Source organism: Bubalus bubalis, chromosome 13 (genome assembly GCF_019923935.1).
Source record: "Bubalus bubalis isolate 160015118507 breed Murrah chromosome 13, NDDB_SH_1, whole genome shotgun sequence".
In the NCBI taxonomy this organism is placed as follows: Eukaryota; Metazoa; Chordata; class Mammalia; order Artiodactyla; family Bovidae; genus Bubalus; species Bubalus bubalis.
Window position 1 is genome coordinate 4,736,285 of NC_059169.1, and position 26,875 is coordinate 4,763,159.

The 26,875-nt window shown below is 43.2% G+C and overlaps 1 long non-coding RNA gene and 1 other non-coding gene across 5 annotated transcripts in view; one reads left to right on the plus strand and one right to left on the minus strand.

Annotated features, from left to right (window-relative positions):
- Positions 1-8,476: 8,476 nt before the first annotated feature.
- LOC123464848 overlaps positions 8,477-26,875 on the minus strand; it is a 90,530-nt gene continuing 72,131 nt past the window's right edge. For 2 of the 4 annotated variants that reach the window (XR_006639883.1, XR_006639884.1), the window contains 3 exons: positions 22,454-22,542; positions 20,933-21,171; positions 19,235-20,353 (listed from right to left, as the gene is read on the minus strand). This is a non-coding gene — a long non-coding RNA (uncharacterized LOC123464848). Of the gene's footprint in view, positions 10,541-19,234; positions 20,354-20,932; positions 21,172-22,453; positions 22,543-26,875 lie in introns of those variants that run through there. The other 2 variants (XR_006639885.1, XR_006639886.1) reach the window with 2 other exon arrangements.
- TRNAG-CCC lies at positions 25,222-25,294 on the plus strand. Its single transcript has one exon. It is a non-coding gene; the product is annotated as a tRNA-Gly (tRNA).

Below are 26,875 nucleotides of genomic sequence, written 5' to 3' on the forward strand. Positions count from 1 at the left end.
GGGATAGGAGGTTAGATGGATGGATGATGGATGGGGAGAGAAACTCTCCCGGCTTCTCAGCACTGAGGCACACAGCTTCCAGACAACTGCACCATTTTTCCAGCTGTGGTCTAGTCTCTTTGTAGGACAGGTGACACTTCCCAGGGTGCCTTGTCCTCCTGTGCCACAGGAGGCATTCCTTCCCGGATCTTCAAGTCCTCACTCAACCAGTTACTAAATGCTGCTCCCCTTTGCCAGAGCCCTGCTGGCATGTAAGGCACCTTTGAGCATCCTTGTGAAAAAACCATCATAAAAAGGCATCCCTGCCTCTGGACAACCCATCCTGGTGCTGTACCAAGGCTGACTTTTCGTCTAGGGTGCCCCCATCCCACCCTGGGGCATCGTGGTGTGATACACAGTCGTGGCCTGGCCCACCCCACCATCATCAGCGCCATCACCTGTCCCTGCAGACCCCAATGTTCTGCAGGTAATACATGTGCTTAGTCGCTCAGTCGTGCCTGACTCTTTGCGACCCTATGGACTGCAGCCCGCCAGGCTTTTCTGTCCATGGGACTCTCCAGGCAAGAACATGGAGTGGGTTTCCATGCCCTCCTCCAGGAGATCTTCCCAACTCAGGGATCAAACCCAGGTCTCCCATATTGCAGGCGGATTCTCTACTGTCTGAGCCACTCATGCTTTTAAAAAACGTAAGTTATGCACATTGAGAGAGAGAGGAAAGGAGGGAAACCCAATCTCAACATCTTCTCCTTTGCTGGCAAATTGGTAGACTTTCAGAAAAATATTGTTTATATTTTTCCAGTCACCTTTCTCACCTGCCACTTACTCATCAGTACACTGTCTTTCGCCTTGATTCTAGACTGGCCGACAAGCTCGGCTCCAGGAATACACCACTGAATGAAACCTTTTTTGTCTTCACAGAACATGGTGTGGGCTGCAGGTAGGTAAGAAGAAGCAATAGGAAGGGTGGCATCTACCTGGAGAAGCTCTGGGTACAAGGTGGCCCACGAGAGGGACACAATGCCAGCTCCAAGGGTTGAGATGAGGCCACAGACACCAGTCATCAGGGTTTGCAGTTTATTTAAAGGAGAGCGGATGCAGAGTTCCAGGAGGGAAAGACAGTCAGGTGAGCCAAGCGAAATCAAGAAAGAAGAGGGTCACAGTGTCACGGATTTAACTAAGGGCAGAGAGAATAGAACAGAGATGAGCAGAAAGACTAGAACGCTGCCTGGAAGGCTGAGTGGGGAGGGTTTTAGGTCGATTTCGAACATGGACAGCAAGGAGATCAGACCAGTCCATCCTAAAGGAAATCAGTCCTGAATATTCATTGGAAGGACTGATGCTCAAGCTCTAATACTTTGGCCACCTGATGCAAAGAGCTGACTTGTTGGAACAGACCCTGATACTGGGAAAGATAGAGGGCAGGAGGAGAAAGGGGATGACAGAGGATGAGATGGTTGGATGGCACCACCGACTCAATAGACATGAGTCTGAGCAAACTCCGGGAGATAGGGAAGGACGAGGAAGCCTGGCGTGCTGCAGTCCATGGGGTCACAAAGAGTCAGACACAACTGGAGCGACTGAATGACAAAGAGATGGACAGAGGAGAGGAAAGAGTCACGAACAAGCCTCAAATGATTGTATTGAGTCATTCACTGAACTCAGGAAAAGGGTTTGGGGCAAGCAGCCTCTCATCCTTACCTTGGTACCCAAATCATGTAGATTATAAAAGACCCACAAAGAAATAACACATGCAAGAGCCTCCTTTACATTATAACAGTTACACATTTGACAGTGACGTTGACGTCTTTGTTACACTTCTACAAAGCTCCCGAGGAAGACAATTAGGAGGCCAGAGACTCCCCGAGAAGCCACAGCGATTCACCTGGAGAACTTGAAAACTTTGGAAAGGAAAACCACATTTGTTGGATGGGGACATGGAGTTCTGTCTAGCATTACAGCATCCTGTTGTTAAACTTCTTTTCTGAGCTGTTCAACTCTGCAACTGTCTTGGATGGCAGAGACCCTTGATGTGCCGTTCAGATCTTTGAAGTATTTAGTTCTATTTCCATTCTTATTCACCCCAGAATATCTTTCTTCACAAGCAGCTGCATCTTCTTAGGAGCTCAAACTATGAATTTAGCAATTCTGCAACCCCAGGTACTGGGCTTCCCAGGAGGGTCAGTGGTAAAGAATCTGCCTGCCAATGCAGGACACGTAGTAGACTAGGGTTCAACCCCTGGGTCGGGAAGATCCCCTGGAAGAGGAAAGGGTAACCCACTCCAGTGTTCTTGCCTGGACAATTTCATGGACAGAGGAACCTGGTAGGTTGCAGTCCATGGGGTGGCAAAGAGTCAGACACGACTGACTTGAGCACGCATGCAAGCAACCCCAGGTAGCACATTAATGAACAAAAGTCAAGACCATAAGCCATGTTAATGATGACAAGCAATCAGACTGAACAATACAATGATTGCTTTTCACTTGAGGATTTTGAATTATTTCTAAAAAAAAAAAAAAAAGTTTCAGAATGTCTGAAAATCAAGATAAAACTTTCCTTCATCAAATGCCTGCATTTTAAGAAAGCAAAAGATAGCAGCAAAGTCAACACAGAGCTAAAGAAAGATACTTGTCTGCAAACTAAAAATAAAGTTGAAATGGATCCTGAGCAGAAGGCATAAATAAAAAGTATCCTATAAAGGTAACTATATTCTGCATCTTCCTAACCCAGTTGAGTCAATATTTCCTCTTCTCTTCAAAAGAAAAGCTACTTAAGAAAAAGTTCTTAGCGGTTGCTTTGCTATTTTCAGTCAGACTGCCAGTTAGGCGCAAGTGAAAAATGTGTTTGCTCAAGTCCTCTAAATTGGGAGAAAAACTGGGGGGTTAGGACTGGTAACCTGACAAGAGAGGATGAATGGGGATCAGAGAGAAGCCCTGAAACTTTACAACAGGCTATTTGTCTTGTCTTTATTGTCTCCATATGGAACCATTCAAAGACAACAACGCAGAAACAACACATTAAGCCATAGCTCAAGTTCAATCTTCAATTATTGGTTTTTTGATTATGTAGAAAATTGTATTCAAATCGCCCCTCAATCCACTTCTTACTGTCTGAGTTGAGGACTCCTGGGCGGAGCCAGGAATCCTTGGGAGTGATCCTCGGCTCTAGAATCCTCCGCGGAACACTCAGCCTCCTGGCGTTCCCCTCCCCGCAGCTCGGCTCACACATCTGGCTCCACCCTGTGCAACTGTCTATTGGAAATGCTTTCAAGTGGGAGAAAAACAGTGTGATAGATGTCTTATTTTCCTCTAGAGTTGGAAACAAAGCTTTGTGACACATTTGCTAAAAAGGGCAGTTGATCTGAGTGTGTGTGCATGCATGTGTGTTTAGCATCAAATAGATGAGTAAAAGAATAGCTAATGCAGGAGACACAGGAGATGGGGGTCCATCCCTGGGTGGGGAAGACCCCCCTGGAGAAGGAAATGGCAATCCACTCCAGTATTCTTGGCTGGAGAATCCTGTGGACGGAGGAGCCGCAAAGAGTCAGCACGACTGAGCAACTGAGCAGGCACGCCCGGAAGAGTGAGATACGACGTCTTCTAATTATTGGAATGCGACTGGGCTGGGACAAGACCGAAAATCCACTCTTCCCATACTATTGTTGTGAATAAACAGTTTACGATGACATAATTTTAAAATCTTCTCCGGAATACCAAAACAGTTCATTAAAAGAGAACGTCTCAGGCAATTAAGTGAGCAAGTGGGAATGGTAACCTAACAACCACAAGCAACCCATCACATCCTTCTCTCTGAATTAACGAGATTCTTAACCGGATTGATCCACGGTCTTGTCTTTACAGGAAGGCGGCTGAAGGCGGCTCTGCGGTTCTGCCGGGCTCACGCGGGCCATCCATTTGTGTCCTGCCTGAGAACGGCGGAGATCCTCCCAGAACAAATCAATATCAATTTCTAACACACATTTCAAAACATTTTCCTTCCTCATTTATTTTATGTAATTCTTTTTTAAATTTCAGAACTGTTCCCCTTTCTCTTGTCACCTCAATTTGGGAAAGGTAAAAATATCTTTCAGAAACATAGGAACTGGTTTAATTTCAACACATAGCTAGAAACTTCACAATGGCAATAAAAAAGACTATGAGAGTGAAAAAAAATTTTTTTTTCCTTTTTACAACAAACTAGAGAATATAATGAAAAAGAAGCAGATTCACAGAGGGAAAGGGGAGAGGAGCAGTTCAGGGGCAGGGGAGTAAGAGGGTCAAACTACTAGGCACAGAATAAGCCACAGGGTATATTGTACAACACGGGGAATATAGCAAATATTTTATGAACACCCAAAATGGGAACTAACCTTTAAAATTGTGCAAACATTTTTTAAGTTAAAAAAAAGGACATTATAGACAGTCAGCTGAGAGAAGAGAATCAATTTTAAGTATGAATAAAAACAGATTCTTCTAGAAAAACAGTACATACAAATGTGGTGGTATGAGAAGAGAAGGCAGGAAGAGTCTTTTTAGGGTTAAGATTTCAGACACGGCGGATGTAGGCTCCCTTTCATCAGACATAATGAGTGGGTGTCTAGAAAGTGAAAGTCACTCAGTCGTGTCCAACTCTTTGTGACCCCATAGACTATGCAGTCCGTGGAATTCTCCAGGTCAGAATACTGGAGTGGGTAGCCTTTCCCTTCTCCAGTGGATCTTCCCAACCCAGGGATGGAACCCAGGTCTCCCACATTGCGGGTGGATTTTGGGGTGTCTAGAAGTGGCACTCAAACCTTAATCACCAGGGCAGGAGGAGGTTTGCAAAGACACTAACTTCTAGGCAACGACCCCTAGAGACTCTGGCTTGAGCACATCAGGTCATCTCTCCAAAGCTCAGTCTGCTCAGATACAAAACTGGTGGAGCTAATTAAAAAAAATAATATATACCTCTACACGGTCATTGTGAGGATCAATAAGAACGTCGAAGCCTCTTTGAAACGGCAAAGCACTCCAGAAATTTCATAGACTGTCATTGCAGATTCCTGCCAACCTTCGAAAACTAAGATAGAGAAGACTTACAATGCATAGTTACATGGAAGGCAAGTGAATCAAAACTAAAGTAAAATGATTCAGTAAACAAATAAGTAAAGAATCTGCCTGCTGATGCAGGAGACAGAGAAACCTGGCAGGCTACAACCCACGGGGTCACAAAAGAGTTGGATATGACTTCGCGACTAAACAGCAACACCAAAAATAAACAAGTATCATATCTGGTTATCTGAGAGGTTCCTGTTTGGATGGTATGTGTCTATGTGCTCAGTCATGTTCGACTCTTTGTGACGCCATGGACTGCAGCCCGCAAGGCCCCTCTGTCTGTGGGATTTCCCAGGCAAGAATACTGGCATGGACTGCCGTTTCCTTCTCCAGGGGATCTTCCCGACCCAGGGATGGAACCCACGTCTCCTGTGTCTCCTGCATGGGCAGGCGGATTCTTTACGGCAGAGCCACCAGAGAAACCTTTGATGGTATAAAGAGATGGAAACCTGAAAATGCAGAAGGAGAAAGAGTACGTAAAAACAGGAAAGAGGAGGGTCTCATGACAAAGTTGGCTGAAGTCACAACCATGCCCGAAGTTGTTAACCTTGAGTGGATCGAGGACAGAGGACAATGGTCCCAGGAGTGATAAAGATCTCCTCGAATTCCTTTTTATGCTACAAATACTTCATGTACAGAAGTTTGATTCCAAGGGGTGCATTTTAAAGATTTTCTTGGTTATTTAAGTGCTCAAACCATATCCTCGTTCTAATAGGTTGCAATATTTACATGAAACAAATACTGTCTTTCATTTAGATGAAAATATCCATTCTGTTGTTAAACACAACTTCACAGAGTTAAGAAATCACAGGAAACTGCTTCTGTCCCTGTCTCTATCTCTTCTCATTCTATGAATTTTGTGTCTCAGATGTATAATCTCATTATTACAATGTTTATCTCAAAGAAAGATTAGGAACCTCAGCCAATGTTTTCAGACTATCTGAAAGTCCCCACTGTCAGATTTAGAATGTGACATTAATATATTACAAATAATCAAAATGCAGTAACAAAAAGAGATGATTGAATTCCTAATGCTTCCATTACTCTTCAAAAAAAATTTTTTTTAATAAATGAACTGCTAGACGCTTTCTTTCTCGAGAGATAATCTTTCCATTAGGATGGTAATTTGCGAAGCAATATCTTTGTATTTTGTTGAGTTAGTTCTTGTTTTTAAATAGATAAAAGTTCTGTGCACAGGTTATTTAAGGGGCCGTTTTTCATTTGCAGAACATGCAAGGCTGGAGCAAGGCAGGCAGGGGAATTGTGTGCATATCAGATGTGTGCGCTTTTGCCAAGAGAAGAGACCCCCCTGAGACTTCTATCACCAGGCTGGCTCTGGGATCAGTTTAACAACTTGCTTTGAATGCATATGAGTCCTGACTGCGAAATTTGCAAATGCCTCCTCATAAAGGTTATGCACCCACTGTAAATGCGGCATCTATTCAAAAAGATGGCCAGGTTGGTTGCTAGGAGATGGTGGGATTCTCTTAGAGAAAAATCAGTCCTGACAAAAAAAAAAAAAAAAAAAAAAATTTTTACATAAAGACCTTTTAAATATAAATACCTTTGACAGCAGCTATTATTATTCACTGAGTTCCTTCACATCTGAATAAATGGCAGAAAAATGATGATATTATTCATATGCCATTATCCACTAAAGTGTTAAAATAGAGAAGTCTTATTTTCCTCTCTCTCTTTTTCTTTGTTATTGCTAAAGAGAAAGAAGAAACCTTTTTTGAAAATTCCTTTCCAGTGGATTTCTCTACTTTTCAAGATTCTCAGTATACCAGAAACCTTTCTCAAAATCTGAAATTAAAAATGTGGATCACTGCATTCTCCTTCCACACAAAACCGCCTATTTTTAAAGGCTGGTCGACAAGGAGAAGGGAAGCACACCAGCAAGACTCAAAAGAATGCAACCAACTTCCTCCAAACGGGAGGTTCAGAAAAAGCAGGGTCCGCAGGTGGAAGTCTGTGCTTCTTGTAAGCGACCATCCGTCCCAATTTCATTTCAATAACGTTTGCAATTTTCTTCCTACTGGGTTGACCGGAGGCACAGCTGCCCTCTACGTGGGTCCCGACGCCCAGCTTTTGCTAAAAATGACCCTAACACGCAAAACGTGAAGCAAGTGATGATTTGCTGTTTATAAACTGTGTCGCCTATAAATGAAGCAGCAATCTCTCCTCCTTCAGTGTGCCCTGCCCAGTCCATAGAGGACCTGAGAACCTCCCAGCTGAAACTCGCCAAGAGGTAGCTGAGGCCAGAATGCCCAAGCCAGTGGCCACCTCCCTTGGACCAGGGCCACGAGACGCATCCCCCACGCCAAGCTCAAAATAAGGGATCCATGTTAAATACATTTCATTTCCATGAGAATGGTCACCCCCATCTCCAAGCATTTTTTTTCTTTTGCTGTTGTGGATACTGTACAGTTTCTCAAGATTTTTTTTTTTTTTTTTTTTTTTTTGAGCATGCCTTGGAGTCACAAGGAGGCATGGTTCCTTGTACAAATATTGACATGAGCCCCTCCGTTTACCGAGCATTTTCCTGTGAAAGGCTGAGTATGGTAATGTCCCTTCATAGGCTTTCACACGTTTGTTCTGACTCTTGGCTCCAGGAAGTCCTTATTGTTCTAATCAATGCTCCCTGGCCCAGTGACTTTTTTTTCCCTTTTAGTGACAGACATGGTATGTTTCCTTTCTTGAAGTTCTCATGAGAGTTTCTTGAACCGTGTTCCATGCACACCAATAAAAAGGTGACACATTTGCAGGTATTCCTTTTTCTGCTTTTTGTTTTTTGTTTTGCTTGCCTTTTTTGGTCACAGCCTCTTAGCCAACACTGTGACTAACTGTTTAAGTGGTGGAATGCCAGATAAGAAAGCCCCTCCAAATTCCAATAGCTTGCTCTAAATTCATGCAACATTGGGGCGTCCCTGGCGGTCCAGTGGTTAAGACTTTACGTTGCAGGGGGTTGGAGTTCAATCCCTGGTCAGGGAGTTAAAGTCCCACATGCCTCAAGACCACAAAACAAACATATACAAGCAAGATCGTAACACATTTAATAAAGGCTTTTAGAAATGGTCCACACTGAAAAACTAAAGTAAATAATAAATGCATGGTACATGGATCCACGACTGAATTGGGGCAGAATTCCTTTGTGAGTGCACCCAAGAGGTTGCATTCTGCATTTTTACTTGAGCGTTTAACCATTTAGGTATTCCAGAAAACTTTGCTTTTCACTGTGCTTGAGATGGTGCATGCATGCTTAGCCGTGTCTCACTCTGCAACCCCATGGACTGTAGCCCGCCAGGCGCCTCTGTCCATGGGATTCTCCAGGCAAGAGTAGTGGAGTGGGTTGCCATTTCCTTCTCCAGGGGATCTTCCCTACCCAGGGATCGAACCCAAGTCTCCTCTATTGCAGGTGGATTCTTCACCACTGAGTCACCTGGGAGCCTCTTGTGTTTAGGCAATTCTTGGTCCCATAGCATCCTCCCACTTGCAGTGATTAGTTATCTCAGTTTCAAGAGCTGGTTAGTGTGTCTTTCATGCTAGAACAGAGTCGTTCATTGATTTCTACCTTGAGATTAAAAAAAGCACCACCAGAAGCGGTGAGAAACCCCCAAGGACAAAGCCCACAGACAGCAGCTGGTAGGCACCACGCTTTCCACACCGGGAGGGGGAGAATCATCTGACCCTCCCCAATTTACCACTCCTGCCAGTTCCACTTTCCCCCATGGACCTGTCAGATAGGATGAACCATGGCAGAAAGCCCCGCTCTCAGCGCTCAGTGGGGAAGGAATCTTCAAGGACACGGAGAAGCTCACAGCTCCCTTCAGTCTCACCGGGGTCACCAGGAGAACCTTGCTCATCACAGCTTCCTCTTCCCTCCTTTTTCTTAAGCACATCTGCTCTGATTTGGGAAGCTGGTTTGAGCAGAGAAAGCCCCTGGGGGTGAAAATCTAGATCACTAAGGACTCTGAGTGTCAGGTCCAGGGGGCTGTGAGCAATTCATCCCCAGGCAGGACCACACTGGGTCACGTGGGCAGGGGAGCGGGGGCCCACAGAACCAGCTGCATCTTGGCTCAGCACCCAGCAGGGTCCCAAGTGGAGAACAGGCGGCTTCCTGGATGGGCTGAGGGCATGATACATCAGAGAAGGCTCCCAGGCCGGCTCTCAGGGAGCAGGATTCAGCAGCAGTACCGAAGCCTTTGTCCTTGAGTTCCTCCACCACCCGGCCCCCGACCCCCCTCCCCATCAACTCCGACTCCTACCCCACACCCATCCATTGAGACCCCTTCTTCCCTAAATGGTCCCCAGCCATACTGTCCTCCAGCATGAAACTTTCCAAGGCACAAAGCAGTCGTCTCTCTTTGGGGCTACATTCTTTTGTAAGTTGCACTCCAGGTATGATTTATTTCTGGTTCATTTCCTGTGACTCAGTTACACAGGATGCTAAATTATGATAATAATGCTTGTCTCCAGATAATGAAGACGGGGCTTGGGTTTCTCATAGCGGAGATTTTATACAAATGCAGAGTATCATTATGGCTAAAATCCATGACTGAAGAAATTAAATTTCCTGAAATGTTTTATATCTGACAAGAATGTTTGTAATCCTCTGTATTTACCGCTAAACGAGGTGGACTACGAGAAAGAAGATATTTCAGGGGAAGGACTGAGCTCAACGGGAAAAATTAACAAATGGGAAAATTGTAGCACTGCGTTTGTTCTTTCTGGAGAGAAAGGGCTTTGGTAAACATGCAACAGGAAACTCTGTTTGATTTCTGCAGGGAAAATCTAACCAGCAACAGACTCATGCGGAATCTTCAAAGGAGAAATTTCTATACTTGTTTACTTTGTGATACGCAGCTGAAAAAGAACACCATGGCTCAGCTCAAAAGGAGCAAGACAGTGAATAACTGATCCAGTTCTGCAAAGAACTAAATACTTAACTGGACATAAAGCAAATGAAAATCTTTACCGTAAAGAAGTAAAAAAAAAAAAAAAGAGAGAGAGAGAGAGATTTGATTTGGGAGGGTAGGGGTGACATACCTTTAATCATTTCCCAAATTTAGTTCTTTTCTGGTTTCATAGTCACACGAGACAATCAAAATCAGGGTTTTAAAGTTTTTCATGTGTCAGACGTAGTTTGAGAACACAACCTGTTCTCAGTTCTCCGTTCTTATTTCCATCTCTCTTTTTGTTTGGAAGTACCGACTTCATTAAAGCAGAACAATGAAAGAATCGGTATTTCTGAAAATAGGCATTTATAGATTCACGCTCACTGGCTTTAGGTGTTTCCTCTATGTAGGTATTAACCGGTATTGCTTCAGGCCATCAAGCCAAGAGATGCCAACGACCTCCACGTCTTCATCAGAACCGAGGGTTCCTCCTAGAGACTCGACCAGTGCAACTGGCAGAACCACAAAGTGCCGGCCCTCTTCTGTGCGTCCTGAAAGATCAGGGGAGAAGGCAAGGCTGGGAGCAGAGCTGGGAGCTGTGGACAGAGCCGGCTGCAACGTATTTCTTATGCCAACTTCAGCTCTATCATTTGTCACAAATACCACTACCTTTTCAAGCCTGGGGCCTAGCTCTGTGGGTCCTGTCCAATGGCTCTCCAGTTCCTGGCCATTTTTTTTTCAAACTTTTTATTTTCTATTGGCGTATGGGTTTCCTTGGTGGCTTGGTGGTAAAGAATCTGCCTACAGTGCAGGAGACCTGGGTTCAGTCTCTGGGTTGGGAAGATCCCCTGGAAAAGGGAATGGCAACCCACTCCAGTATTTTCACCTGGAGAATTCCATGGACAGAGGAGCCTGGTGGGCTACTGTCCATAGGGTTGCAAAGAGTCGAAGACGACCCAGCGACAAATGCTAACGATGACTAACAGTTGATTCACAATGTTGTCAGGGTTTCAGGTGAACAGCAAAGGGACTCGGGCCCACATATACATGTATCCATTGTCCCCCAAACTCCCTCCCATCCAGGCAGTCACATAACATTGAGCAGAGTTCTCTGTGCTACCCAGTAGGACCTTGTTGGTTATCCATTTTAAATACAGCAGTGTGTACATGTCCATCCCAAACTCCTTAATTATCCCTTCCACTCATCCTTCCCTGCTGGCAACCGTAAGTTTGTTCTCTAAGTCTGTGAGTCTGTTTTGTAAACAAGCTCATTTGCATCATGTCTTTTTAGACTCCACATATAAGCGATGCCGTATGTTTCTGCTTCTCTGTCTGTCTTACTTCTCTCATTATGACACTCTGTAGGTCCATCCATGTGGTTGCAAATGGCGTTTTTGATGGAGGCAGCACTTTCTGATCCTACTGAGTTGCTGTCTGCCAGAGCCGGGTACCAGACTGCCCAGACCAAGGCTTGCTCCCCTCTCTAACCTGGGCTGGGGTGTGCCATGCCTACATCAACGTCACTAGCCTCACAAATCGTCCAGAGCTCTGAGCTCAAGCAGCGTCATCTCACAGAAGTGTCCTCATCACAAGCTTCCTCCTCTGTTCCGCCCCTAAAATACCTTCCCCAGAGATGCCTCCTGCCTAGGACCTGCAGACAAATCACCAAACTTATCCGACTGGGACTCCCTCTGCATTTGATGTTAAGTGGACAGACCAGGAGGTTTCTAAGGGAGCCCCAAAGGCTGGGACCGACATGAAGCACTCACTCAATGCCAGCCAAACCTTTGCCTGTGCAACCTCATAGAAACAAGATGTGCTCAGGATTTACTCTGGGAGAATAAGCAGAATGCAGAAGCTGAAGAGGAGAGGAGAAGCAATGCATTTTAGTATGTTCAACGTGAAGTCATCTTCATTCAAATTGTTTAAGAACAAAATATTTCAAATTTGCAGAAAAGTTCCCCAAGACGCAACGCACAGCTATTCACCTACCGTAGACGTTACGCAGATACTACCATTTTGCCATATTGGCCTCAGCTCTTTTAGTTTTAAGAGATTAATCATTATAAGTTAAACAATGACCATCTTCTTTTCCCTTTCTCATCTCTCTCCTTAGAGGTAAATTCTCATCTGAAAATGTGTATCATTCGCAAGCTTGTTTTTGTAACCTCATTTGTGTGAGAATTTACATGCCATATATGTAAACCATTGCTTCTGTGTTCTGAAATTCACATAAATGTTTTCATACTGTTTATTTTGTGGCTTTCCTCCACAATTATGCATTTCCATTTTATCTGTATAGTTTTATATAGATCTAACTCTACATATAGAACTTCCCTTGTGGCTCCGACGGTAAAGAATCTGCCTGCCATGCAGGAGACCTGGGCTCGATCCCTGGGCTCGATCCCTGGGTTGGGAAGATCCCCTGGAGAAGGGCATGGCAACCCACTCCAGTATTCTTGCCTGGAGAACCCTCATGGACAAAGGAGCCTGATGGGCTACAGTCCATGGGGTCACAAAGAGTGGGTCAGGACTGAGCGACTAAGCACAGCTCTACATAAGTTATATACCAGGAGGCCAACCTCCAGGCTGTGGACTGGTACCTCCTGTCAGATCAGCAGCATCATTAGATTAAAGTGCACAATAAATGCAATGCCCTTGAATCATCCCCAAACCACCCCCAGCTCCTTGGTCCCTGAAAAAATTGTCTTCCAGGAAATCTGTGCTGTCACATGCTATCCTATTCTATGATTGAATCACAGTTTCCTCGTCCATTATCCTAAAAAAAAGAAGTTTAACGTGTGTCTAGTCTTCACTGTTGTATATGATGCTGCAGTGATCATCATTTTATGCACCTTCTTCAACATTTCTGTGAAAGTCTCTCTCGAAGAGACACCTCCATGTGGGGTGCTGGCACCATCAAGCTTTTCCCACGTTGTTCAGTTTCTCTTTGAAGAGGTGAGACACTCACAACTCTACCAAGGATGTATCAGCTTTCCTGTTTTTCCACATCCTCATCAGCCAATAGGATAAAAGGGAAACTGTGGCTTCTTCTCACATCTTCCTAAAAGCTAGTTGCTCTGTTTCTTGATTCTTCTTTCATATCCCTTTTATACCCTTCGCCATTATTTTCCTATTTCATGTTTAAACATGTTCTTATTGACTTGTAATAGCCCTCTACATAATCTGGATATGATCTTTGCTATGTAGGTTGCAAACGTCTTCTCCTGGTCTGGTTATCCGGCTAATATTGAGATACAAAAAGCAGGACTTCCCTGGTGGTGCGGGGGATAAGAACCTGCCCACCAGTGCAGGGGACTTGGATCCAATCCCTGGTCTGGGAAGACTCCACGCCCCTTGGAGAAACTAAACCCATGCACCACAACTGTTGAGCCTCTGTGCCTCACAACTACGGAAGCCTAGAGTCTGTGCTCCACAAGAGAAGCCACCATCATAAGTCGGTGCCCCTCAGCAAAGCGTAGGCCCCACTCGCGGCAACTAGAGAAAGCCCACGCGTGGCAACCAAAAATACGTAAGTAAATAAAATTAAAAAAAAGAAAGAAACAAAACAGTACTTAGGATCCAGTTATGATGCTAAATCAGTTCAGTTCAGTTGCTCAGTCGTGTCCGACTCTTTGCGACCCCATGGACTGCAGCATGTTAATATCAGGTCACTTATAAAAATGTCTAAGAAATATTTCTTCTATCGATAAAGATTTCTCTTGTTTTCAGGGAAGAAGCCTACTTATGTTTATCTGAAATGTCATACTGTATACATTTCTGTATAGTTTCAAAAGATGTGACGCTCTTTAACGTTCACGTCTTGCATTTTACTGTTCATGAATATTGCTAAAGTTGGTTTATACAATAAAAAGCAGATCCTAAGACTGCTCAGTCTGAGTTTGAGATATTAGGGAATGACAGAGGAATATCTTCCAGCAACTACTTATCTCAGAAATAATTTCATGAAACAAGTCCTGTGGCTGGTGACATAATTTGCTCTCTGCCCACAGTACCCAGGAGACCTTCATGAGAGGTAAACGCATATCTGTGTACACATGTGTTTATTTGTCTATGTCTAGGGAGTATCTCTATTTTAATCTTACACTCCAATTGATTAATTAAACTTTGAGGAAACTATGTTTTTATGGCACCAGTACCCCATTTGCATCATGGAAAAGTAATTTAGTTATGTCTTAATTCCTCACTCATTTCCACTAAAATAAATCCAGAACAGATTCAGAAAGCTGATGCTGAGGACAGACAGTGAATCTGTGAGCCCGTGGCTGGAAGCCTAAAATATTATTTTGAATTAACCTATTAACTCATTTGAGATAATTCTATCCAGATTTGAGTCTGTGTTTACTCAACTGATTTATTGTCTGTTTTTATTTCTCCCAAATGGGACTCATTATGTCTCTTTAAAGCAGTGTTTTCCATGTTTTCTACCATTTTTATTTTTCAAGGTACTTTATATCATAGCGACTGAGTTATGTGTCATGTCCTACTAATTATGAAACCCAGATTTTACTGTGTGTCCATTTTAGTGGGTTTTTATGTATTTGCATATACACACGTGTTTGTTCAGATGCTAAGTATTGTCTGATTCTTTGCAATCCTGGGGATTGCAGCATACCAGGCTCCTCTGGCCTTCACTATCTCCTGGAGTCTGCTCAAATTCATGTCCATTGAGTTGGTGACACTCTATACATTTTGCATCAAAATGGCCTTTTTGAAAGACAGGGATTACATTTTTAGAAGCACTGCACCCTTTAAATGTTTCTATGGATTTATGGAGACTTCTGACATAAAAATAGATTTTCCCATATGACCGGAAATACTAGAACCAGGCCACTCAGTGATTCACCTGAAGTCTTAACTGACCTGCCACAGAAAAAGGAGGCAGTCTTTGCTTCTCTAATAGCAACATGGGAAAGTGAGGTCTTGGGTTGGGAGCTTACCCCTGGAACTTGGTGTCTTGATGGAGCCACTTAGCAGTTGCTAGTGCATCTGTTAAAGGAAAAACACTCATCTTCTGAGGTCGATGTGAGATTAACTGTCCTGGCTCAAAGCAACAGAATAAGTACTCAGTAAGCACTAGTGTCTTCCTATTCCACCTAGTTGCAGAGAACTAGGTGGAATAAATTTATCTGCCATAAATCAGGGCTTTGTAACATTCTCAGACAAGCTCTGACATCTGCACAGCCTCGCCTGTGCCACCAATTCTAGAAACCTGCCCAAGTGCTACCGGAAAGATCACTGGGACGAACTGTAACTCATCTCAACAATCAGACCTTCCGATCAGGAACAACAGGTGACTTTTTTGGTTTTTTTCAACAGAGTCTGATTGCTTACCAAGGTTTTCACAGTGCTCTATCAGCTTTTGCAATCAGTATGTACAAAGATCTGGTAGATCCTCACCCCTTTCTTTTCAGTCAGAGAAAACTGAGGCTTGAAGGGGCCAACCACACCAAAGAATGGGTTAAGACTGGACTTTGGAGTTTTCTGACCACGTAGATTTGCTAGTATGTTAGGTCAAACTCTACGCAGTTGCCGTTTTTTTAGATAGACTCCTTAAGTTCACGGGCTTTCCCAGTACAATGTTACCTTACTCACAAACACTGTAGCAGCAAGAGACACATATTAACAAATGTGAGTCCTTTAGTGTGTTGGACTCTGCAAGTCATGGACTGTAGCCCAGGAGGCTCCTCTGTCCATGGAATTCTCCAGGCAAGACTAGTCAGTAGCCATTTCCTTCTTCAGGGATCTTCCCAACCCAGGGATGGAGCCTGGGTCCCCTGCATTGCAGGCAGATTCTTTACTGTCTGAGCCACCAGGGAAGCCCCCATACTAGCACAAAGTACCCTACAAATAGGAGTTCTGATCACTGGAAGGATCAAGGGCCTGCAGGTGGCTGGCATCAGACAGAGACTGGTCAGAGGCTCAAATATCAGAACTCTTTCTCTCTTCCTTATCCGGATGCTGCTGGTGTTGGCTTCGTTTCTGCGAGAGACGCCTCACAGGGTTCAACAGTGGCTACTGAAAGCTCCAGCTTTCCCTGGTCCTTAGAACAGGGACTTCAGCAACCAGAGAGCTCCTCTCTCCTGTGTCTTCTGCAGAAGTCCTGGCTTGAGTCTGTAGCTCTGCTCAGAATCAGGTCCAAGTCAGGGACATTGATGGATGTTTGGGGGGTATGTGATTGACAGCCCAACTATAACAGGGGGCATTGCCAACATTAAAGAGGAGCTCTAACCAAAGAAAAAAGGTGCTAAAGTGCTGCTCCTGCCCACTGCATGTAAAATACACATACCTACAAAGAATCGAACATTCTCCCCAACACTGCAGTTCAACTTAATGCGAAAAACAAACAAATAAGAGCAGAACATAAAGAATAAGATGCAGAGAAATTAACTAGACAAAGACCAAAATTATTAAAAAAAAAAAAAAAAGCAACATGACTAATCTGGTTAACTACACATCAGAATGAATTCACTTCTGAAGTTTAAGAAATGTTATTTCTTTGATGTGCATAACATTTTTATCCACAAGTAAGAAAAATAGTCAAGTTTTTCAGAGGGCTTTTAAATATCACAGTTGCCTTTTTCATACAAATACAATGCTTACGATCTCATCTGTCAATGCCTTGCGGTGACATTTGAAAATTAAATAATGCCCATCTAACGGGCCAAAGCCCAGGCATAACCTGAATATTCCTGGCACTTGCATTGCCCCAAAGTTCAGTGGAGCAGAAAACGCAATTGATTTCAGGTCAGAAACAAGCAAACTACTTACATCCACCCTGCAAATTATATTGGCAAAAATAAGTAAGAACGGCCTTAGCGCATTGTGGCAAGCCCACTCTGCCTTCATAACACATTAGGTGCTACATGTAAGAACCATCAGCTCGCATAAGCAAGGGAAGGCATCAGTGTTCACAAGCATATTTAATATTTAAAATGTTTGATTTCTTTCATTTCTAAGTGAAAAATAAAATTAGATGTTCCGTTTTCTTTCCGGGCTTCCCTGGTGGCTCAAACAGTAAAGAATCTGCCTGCAATGCAGGAGACCTGGGTTTGATCCCTAGGTTTAGGAAGATCCCCTAGAGAAGGAAACGGCTCCCCATTCTATTCAGTTCAGTTGCTCAGTCATGTCCAACTCTTTGTGACCCCATGGACTGCAGCACTCCAGGCTTCCCTGTCCATCACCAACTCCTGGGGCTTGCTCAAACTCATGTCCATTGAGTCGGTGATGCCATCCAACCTCTGTCGTCCCCTTCTCCTGCCCTCAATCTTTCCCAGCTTCAGGGTCTTTTCCAATGAGTCAGCTCTTCCCATGAGGTGGCCAAAGTATTGGAGTTTCAGCTTCAGCATCAGTCCTTCCAATGAATGTTCAAGACTGATCTCCTTCAGGATGGACTGGTTGGATCTCCTTGCAGTACAGGGGGCTCTCAAGAGTCTTCTCCAATGCCACAGTTCAAAAGCATCAATTCTTTGGTGCTCAGCTTTCTTTATAGTCCAACTCTCACATCCATACATGACTAATGGAAAAACCATAGCTTTGACTAGACAGACCTTTGTCAGCCAAGTAATGTCTCTGCTTTTTAATATGTTGTCTAGATTGGTCATAGCTTTTCTTCCAAGGAGCAAGCGTCTTTTAATTTCATGGCTGCAGTCACCATCTGCAGTGATTTTGGAGCCCCAAAAAACAAAATCTCTCACTGTTTCCATTGTTTCCCCTTCTATTTGCCATGAAGCGACGGGACCGGATGCCATGGTCTTAGCTTTCTGAATGTTGAGTTTTAAGCCAACTTTTTCACTCATCTTTTTCACTTCCTTGTCTAGGCAATCCCATGGGCAGAGGAGCCTGGTGGGCTACAGTCTACGGAGTTGCAAAGAGTCAGACACAACTGAGCAACTAGCACTTTCACGTTTTCATTTTCCTGCCACACGTGAATTAGTTACTTGGCATCACTTGAAAGCATATGATGCCTGTGTAGATGCTGGCACGGACCCATGAGGTCAAGCAGGGCTGGCTCTGTGGTCCTTGCCGGAGACAATTATGCTCTTACTGTTTACAACAACACATTGGTGACACAGCAGAAGAGCAAGGGAGAAAATTCAGTGCTGGAAGGTTTACTGACTTTCGGAGTATTCAAGAATCACAGTCTTGTGCCTTAAAAAAAACATCTCTAAAATAATTTTAGAAGTATTTCAGCAGAACCTTTTAACTGAGTTTGCTATTTTCACCCCAAAACTTAGGTAATTTCTTTGAGCAATGCCTAATTTATAAACCAAAATTCTTCATTTAAATGCTATGACACCTGATCTTACTAATAGATACACCAGGGTTGGGGGTGGGGAGGGGGGCAGGGTAAAAATCTTGAGCCTGTCTTCTTTTTCATTTTTCATTAACTTTTCAAAGGATTGATGTAACATCCAATGCTCATTCTTTCTGCACCATATTATTGCTAAGAAGATCTCTTCATTTTAAATGTATTCTAATAAAAATTTGACATTCACACATTTCATAAGGAACAAATTGAAGAATTTTTGGCAGTAAGGAAAGATAAATTTCCATTAATAAATACAGCTATTTCTCCAATTTCAAATACAAATGGAGAAAACTGTTGGTAATTAGACTTGAAATTAATCAATTCCTATTTTTGCCAACAAATGAACAAATTTTAAGGAGACTTAGAGAATCGATTTGATTCTTTTTATCATGGCTCCTGAAATCTTGAAAATATTTCAAAGCATTTACTTCACCTCTCTAAAGATGGGTATAACTCATTGTCTTATAAACAGTGTAGTTTTTTGAACTTCTATGTAATGCCTTGAGAAATGAGAGAGCCAGAAATTATTACAACTACAAGCTATGTCCTAGCATCTCAGGACAGTCTGCAGAGTAGTTGCAAAGAGAATTCAAGGTTAGAAGGGAATTATGAACGACTCAGATAGATTTTCAGTTGACTCAAACTCTCAATAGTATTTAGCCTTTAAGTTTACTGATCTCTTATTGAGCATTACACACACATAAAAGACATTACTTTGCCATGTTTTTGTTTTCCCTACTAAAAGAGATTATTTTAAGATAGCATAGTAAACACCAAAGATTATAGGAAAACATATTTGCAAGAGATATTTTCTTTTTTGAACTATTTTTAAGTTAGAAGATTTATAATTTTGACATCTGAAGTAGCAGTGTTTGCTGTTCAAAAAGAACAAATGGAGAGTTCATTTGACAGATTAAGTTTTATTTCAGGGTTCAGTTACAAATAAAGAAAGAGAAGAGAAAAAAAGAGATACCATTACAAAATGATCATGTGTTCCAAAAGAAATCCATCATCTAACATTTTCTGCAGGATATCAGTTGATGGCATCAAAAGATAAAAGTCTCATTTGCCAATCACATCCCCTAAATAGGAAAACATTTTAAGTGCCAGGCAGAATCCAGTTTATAAATGCTCAGATGTGCTCCAGATTATGTACTCAGGAAATCTAAGTTACGTGTTCTTCTAAGGGAAATCTTAAAAGGAATAATTATCAAAATGATATTACGCTGAATCTTTCCAGACTGTTACTGCGCTCACAAGATTCTCTGGTGGGTCTGTTCCCATTCTCAACTAGCTACTCAAGGCTGGCCACGTCGTTCTCTTTTCCTGATGTCTACGTTGCCTTAATTGTACAATGGCTTTCATTTGCTCTTCATGTCAGATTCAAACTTGAAGAGTCTTCTGGTATTTGTTCATCAAGGGAGAAAGCAATTTTCTCCCTTGCTCTTCTGCTGTGTCACTGACGTATTGTTGTGAACAGGAAGAGCACAACTGTCTCCCACAAGGACCACAGAGCCAGCCCTGTTTGCCCTCCCAGGCTAGACAGTATTTTCTATTATCAAACCGAATAATAGAAACACGGCTGGTAAGAGGATTGTTAATCATATGAAAAGTAGTTCAGAAACACGCAAATAGGGGAAAAAAAGACTGAAGGTGAACATTTCTGATATCTTCAAATATCTGAAGGATTGTTGAGTGAAAGACGTTATATTTATCATGTCAACACCAGAGAGCAGGCTGCTGTGCATGTACTGTTGCGACCCCATGGACTGCAGCCCGCCAGCCTCCTCTGTCCACGGGATTCTCCAGGAAAGAATCCTGGAGTGGGGTGCCATTTCCTCCTCCAGGGGATCTTCTGGCCCCAGGGATCGAACCCACATCTTTTGCATCTCTTGCATTGTCAGGTGGATTCTTTACCACCGCGCCACCAGGGAAACTGGGTCTTAGCCCAGAAGGAGGAAAAAGACCAACAGTCGCAGCTGTCCTCAAAGAGAAAGAACTGTTTGGTAAAGAATTAAGGCTGGTTCTTTATCTGGTAGAAAAACAAAGCAGGAATATCACAATCGGGAAGAAGCTTTTAATCCTGGATACCTGCTAGGGAGTCCTCCGACTCCAGTCTTTGGGTTGTCCTCTTCGTTTTCTCACCCAGTTACTGGCCACCTAACTGCACCTTCCACCTGCCCTCAGCAGCCAGCCAGCTTATGCAACAGGACTTTTTGCTCCTATTCATTCGCCAAGAAATTGTCTCTGTTCCAGATAGTGTTACCCTCCCCAGTACACGACCATAAGCAAGCTACTTAACTACTCAGGTCTGCGACTTCCTACCCACCTCAAGGGGAGGCTGTGAGGAATAAATTAGATCATTGTGCATTTAGCACGGCTCCTGGCACGTAGTAATTACGAAATACTGTTTGCTCTTTTTAGCTATTATTATTGCACCCCGACTCCAGATCACTGTCTCCAAGAGGCAGGCGTGCACTAATCAGACCCAGGTTTAGTTGACTCCCTGAAACGATTTCTCTCTCTTAGGCGTGCAATTATTTCCAGCTGTTCTGAATTTGCTGAGAGACACCATAGAATTGTAAGGGGTCCAATTGTAGGAGTATCATACCTGTAAAAGGTGAAGTTCTGCTGAACTTGGTATTGAACCAGGCTCTCCTGCATTGCAGATGGATTCTTTAACAACTGAGCGTCCAGGAAGTCCATCACTCCATCTAGAAGTCTTCAAAGATACAAGACGACCGTTTGAGCAAAGAGAACGTCAGGTCTTCTATGGATCGCCCAATCTCTCTGGCCAGGTTTAGACCAGAATCAAATCAGAAAGTGACATGAACACTGAGAGATTCCTTCCTTAAAAATAAAAGGAACAACAAACCCAAACCTCAGACATTCAACAAAATAATCAACCTGTACTCTGTGAAAGTGACAGGGATGTGAAAGACAAAGAAACTGAGAAATAGTCACAATTTCAAGCTTAATGACTGAACGCAATATGGGATCCCAGACTGGATCCTGGAGCAGAAAACAGACATTATATGAAAACTTGGTGAAATTCTAATACAGTCTGTAATTTAGCCAACCAGCATTGTATCTTCACTAATTTCCTGAGTTTGGTCATTGTATTATGGTTATGTAAGGTGTTAAATCGGAGAAGGCAATGGCACCCCACTCCAGTACTCTTGCCTGGAAAATCCCATGGATGGAGGAGCCTGGTAGGCTGCAGTCCGTGGGGTTGCTAAGAGTCGGACACGACTGAGCGACTTGACTTTTACTTTGCACTTTCTTGCATTGGAGAAGGAAATGGCAACCCACTCCAGTGTTCTTGCCTGGAGAATCCCAGGGACGGGGGAGCCTGGTGGGCTGCCATCTCTGGGGTCGCACAGAGTCGGACACGACTAAAGCGACTTAGCAGTAGCAGCAGCAGCAGCAAGGTGTTAAACAGTGGACATCCACACTATCTCTATAAATTTTCTATAAGTCTAAAACTATTCTAAAAGAAAAAGGATAAAAACAGTAAAATATAAAATAATACAACAAAAATATTTAAAAATTTTAATAAATGTTCCTTCCGAAAGTTTCCTACATTGGAGATACTAGGTCTATGATTTGCAGCTGTAGGTCAGAGAAGACTATGCCGAGAAAAATAAGTTCTCACCCACAAAACCAAAAGATAGGTTTACAAATCAGTTTAAACCCGCCTCCTCATTAAAGTGCTCAACTCAGGCAAAGAAAAAAAAAAAAAAACAGGATAAGCAAACCTAGATGTATGTGAGTATGCTGAGTCAATCAGTCATACTGAAGCCCACAAGGCTACTCCATCCATGGAATTTTCCAGGCAAGAATACTGGAGTGACTGCCATTTCCTTCTCCAAGTGATTTTCCAAGACTACCCCCTCAACCTGCCACCCTGGGGCTCCTGCATTGACAGGCAGATTCATCACCACTGAGCCACCTGGGAAGCCCTAACGCAAATATACAAAGATCAACAGTTTCCCAGGAAGAAAGCAATTAGAAAATATAATGGAAGCAAAATTGATTCACAAGAGGAACTCTAATCATGGACTAACTAACACGGTACAAAAATTTATAGAAGTTACACAGATTTAACATTGGGGAAGGGGGCAGTCCTTACTCCATGGAGAGACGCATGTCATGCTTGGAGAGGAATGTTGTGGTTTCTGCCTTGAGGAAGGTCAGAAGCTCTCAAGTGGACAGAGGAAGCTATCAAAAGAAAAAAAAAAAAAAACAGCTTAATATCTTAGTCTCATTTATTTTGGGGCCTATTTAATCTTTTTATATTGTTGTTCAGTTGCTAAGTCGTGTCCAACTCTTTGCGACCCCATGGACTGCAGCACATTAGGCTTTCCTGTCCTTCACTGATTTTTTGTTATTAGCCTACATTTATTACACATCAAGTACTTTGTCCAAAGCATGCATAATTGTTTCTGTGGACACTGCCAGAGATAAAGTAGCCTGCTGCATTACTTTTGTTGTGAAGTTTTCATGGATGAATCTCAACTCTCCCCAAGAGTGTACATCTTTAAAAATAGGAGTAATTTTTACATAGTCTCAGGATGCCTACTCCAATTCCTATTGTTCTGATTTGCTGATACTGAAATCCTACTATCCTAAATTATTTGCTAAGGAACAATTAGCAACAGATAGGCATTATTTTCCATTTAATAAGAACTTTTATCCTACGACTCCATTTTTATCCAGTCTCAGTATTACAGTATATATAAAGTATTACGGTTTATATAAAAGGGTGGTGAGACTGACTCGATTTGTCTTGATCTTTTGATTTTTAAAAAAGCTCTTCATATGGAGTTTATTATCGTGAAATCTGTTTCACATTATTAAAACCAGCAGGGTAAGACATTGACAATCACAGAATAGTTATAGTTTATTTTACATTATGGTTTAACACGCCGCCTTAGCCCTTTATCTCTAACGTCCTTAAAGATATGAGAGATTTTCTATAATATTAAAATTCTAAGTACTACTAGTATATATTTTAGCTTCCCCCTTCTTAGACAAATATGTCTGAAATGATCACTTATAAGTTTAAATAGCAAGCCTTCCATGTTTAGAGATTTATGACTTCATGTTTGGAAATTAAACATGTTTAGAGATTTGTAATGGAAACTCTAGGCATTATAGTGTCTGAATAAAAGGTGTTCAAAAATTATAAGCAAAATATACACGAAGGAACTTTTTTGTAATTTGTCATTTTTCCATATCTGCTTCATCATCTACCGATTCTAAAAATATATTTATATTATGAAAAGATTAAAGAGTTACAAAGATGTTTACTTAACACAGTTCTTTTCATATCTGAATTATCTCTCCAGCTGGGTAGTGATAGCTGGAGAGTCAAATTGTGGCAGACGTGCTGTAAATATTTTTATTTTGATGATTTATTAAACCTGCTCCACTCTTCATCTAGTCTGAAGCAAGATCCCACAGGGCATGGGTTAAATAGGAAAGGAAATCATCAAAGCATATACGACACTGAAAAAGCAAGAAGTTAGAAATGAGAGAATTGCCCATCGGCAGCTGGGAAAGTCAAGAGCAAACAGGAAAAGGAGAAAAGTGAAAAGTTAAGTAAAGAGACAGGGACTCGAAGGCCCTAATCGTTCCCAGGTGAGTGTATCCAGGCTGTGTCATCATGTACCATTTTCCTGACTCAACAGGAGATACTCAAACCTTCGTGCCCTCTACCAAGTGTGTAAAATACACAAGAAAGAAAATCAAACCTGTCTTCCGGGACGTAACTCTCAATATCCCTGGTGGCTCAGATGGTAAAGAATCTGCTTGCAGTGCAAGAGACTCGGGTTTGATCCTTGGGTGGGGAAGATCCCTGAGAAGGAAATGACAACCCACTCCAGTATTCTTGCCTGGAGAATCCCATGGACAGAGGAGCCTGGTGGGCTACAGTCTATGGGGTTGAAAAGAGTTGAACACAACTGAGTGACTAACACACACACACATACACACACACACTTGGTTGAACTAACACTGTCTCCTCTGTATTTGTTGCGGTTTTTGTTGGGGAAATGGTGTTCTTGTCTGTATATTAGTATCTTTTTTAAGTCCTGCTTTTTATATTTATTTATGGCCACACCACGCAGCATGTGGGATCTTAGTTCCCTGACCGGGTATCAAACCCGTGACCCTGCAGTGGAAGCTCACCGCCCTAACTCCTGGGCCACCAGGGAAGTCCTGGATATGAGCATCTTAGAGCAGTTCAGAAGACAAGTCATGTTTCCAGACAGCTCTTCACTTCCAGACACCAATGCAGCCTTCCCAGGGCTGGGGAGCCTGAGGTGGGGACGGCATGAGGTCAGAGTCCAGGTGTGCGCTCAGGATTCCACAAAGCGGAGGCAGAGGGGACCGTCGTGCTGGTTGTGGCCAGCTGGATGCCTCCTCCACACGGGATCCTGTGCTCTTCCCACCTGGCCCGTCACCAGCGAGGGACCTGTCTGAGTGGGGCTGTGTCCCTCACTGGGCCTGGGGGTGTGCGAGCTGCCACCTTCCCCAGCTGACTTCCCTGCAGGCTTTGAGTGCAATTCGAGTGTGTCTAGGGAGGGCATGAGGGGAGGTGGACATGAAGTTTCAGGAGAAGTTCAGTTGAAATGCTGGCAAGAGCCCTTTTTCCAGCAATGTTTGGGGGTCTAAATCAAGCAATGTAGGCTTAAACTAGAAGGATCTGACCCTTTCTCACAAAACACTTACACACAGCACCTGCTGGCTTATAGCATCCAAGCAGGGCTGGGCTGACCCAGCTACAGTCCAAAAAGACAGGAATGGCCAGAGCACCTACATCACAATCTGGCTTGGAAGGAAAACAAATCGGTTCAGACTGGGCTTGGCTGTAAGGAAACATGGCCTCAGGGGGCTTCCCTGATGGTCTAGTGGTTAAGATTCTGCTCTCCCAATGCAGGGAACTGGGGTTCAATTCCCAGTCAGGGAACTAAGATCCCACATGCCGATTGGTGTGGCCAAAAAAATAATAGAAACTAAAAAGACATCAATTTGTAAAATTTTCTTTTTAAGGAGCAATAGTTTAAAAAGAAAAAAAAAAACCTGTGGCCTCAGGACCCGTGAATATTATTGACCAACTGGTGTCACTCAACAGATATGAGGGCAAGTAATGTGTTAAAAGCAGCACTGCTGTTTGAGGCAAATGATTACTTAGAGGAATAAGGGAAGGAGATGCCATTAAGAAGTTTCCAACCCTTTGCAGGTTAATGAAGACGTATTAGCTACAATACAAAAGTCTACATTTCTAAAGAATGATAAGAACTAGAAGAGGATAACAAGCAAAAAATCAGATCATATAAGACACAAATATGCAAACTTAAACATATTATCCATAAAAGACACACACACACACATATATATACATACGAGATACAAATATATATAAATATATTATGTGGCCTTTAGTTCAGTTCAGTCGCTCAGTCGTGTCCGACTCTTTGTGACCCCATGAACCGCAGCATGCCAGGCCTCCCTGTCCATCACCAACTCCCGGAGTTTACTCAAACTCACGTCCGTTGAGTCGGTGATACCATCCAATCATGTCATCCTCTGTCATCCCCTTCTCCTCCTGCCCTCAATCTTTCCCAGCATCGGGGTCTTTTCTAATGAGTCAGCTCTTCTCATCAGGTGGCCAAAGTATTGGAGTTTCAGTTTCAGCATCAGGCCTTCCTATGAACACTCAGGACTGATTTCCTTTAGGATGGACTGGTCAGATCTCCTTGCAGTCCAAGGGACTCTCAAGAGTCTTCTTCAACACTACAGTTGAAAACATCAATTCTTTGGCACTCAGCTTTCTTTATAGTCAAACTCTCACACCCACACATGACTACTGGAAAAACCGTAGCCTTGACGAGACAGACCTTTGTTGGCAAAGTAATGTCTCTGCTTTTAATGTAGCCATAGTACACAAATATGATATCTTAACCCTCCTGAGTGCCCTGACTTGTCACCTCCACTGTGGTTTTCAGGGAGTAGAAATAAGGAATGTGTCTGCTCAGTTGTGTCTAACGCTTTTTTGACCCTGTAGACTGTAGCCCTCCAGGCTCCTCTGCCCATGGAATTTTCCAGGCAAGAACACTGGAATGAGTTGCCATTTTCTGCTCCAGGGGATCTTGCCAACCCAGGGATCCAATCCATGTCTTCTAGGTCTCCTGCATTGGCAGGTTGATTTTTTCCCTCTGTGCCACCTGGGAAGCCCCCAAATAAGAAGGAAAGTGGAATCAAATCAAGACACATGCGATTCAGCCCAAGTGATGAAGTTTCCTTCTGCTCCTCTTCCACCCATGTTCCTTCCCCTGTCTCCTGCCCTCCAGCCTATGGCCTCTCCCTCTCTCTAAGCTCCCTAGGAAGCTCCCTGCTTCCCTGAGAAGCAGTGTGTTATCACATGCATCGTCAAATAATGTTCCCACACAAAATAAAGCTTCCCCCCAAAACGTGAGAGTTTGTCCCAGCTCTATAAAGAATCTGAACCACTCTTTTTCCCCTCCTTGAATGTCTGTGGGGTTGGCTT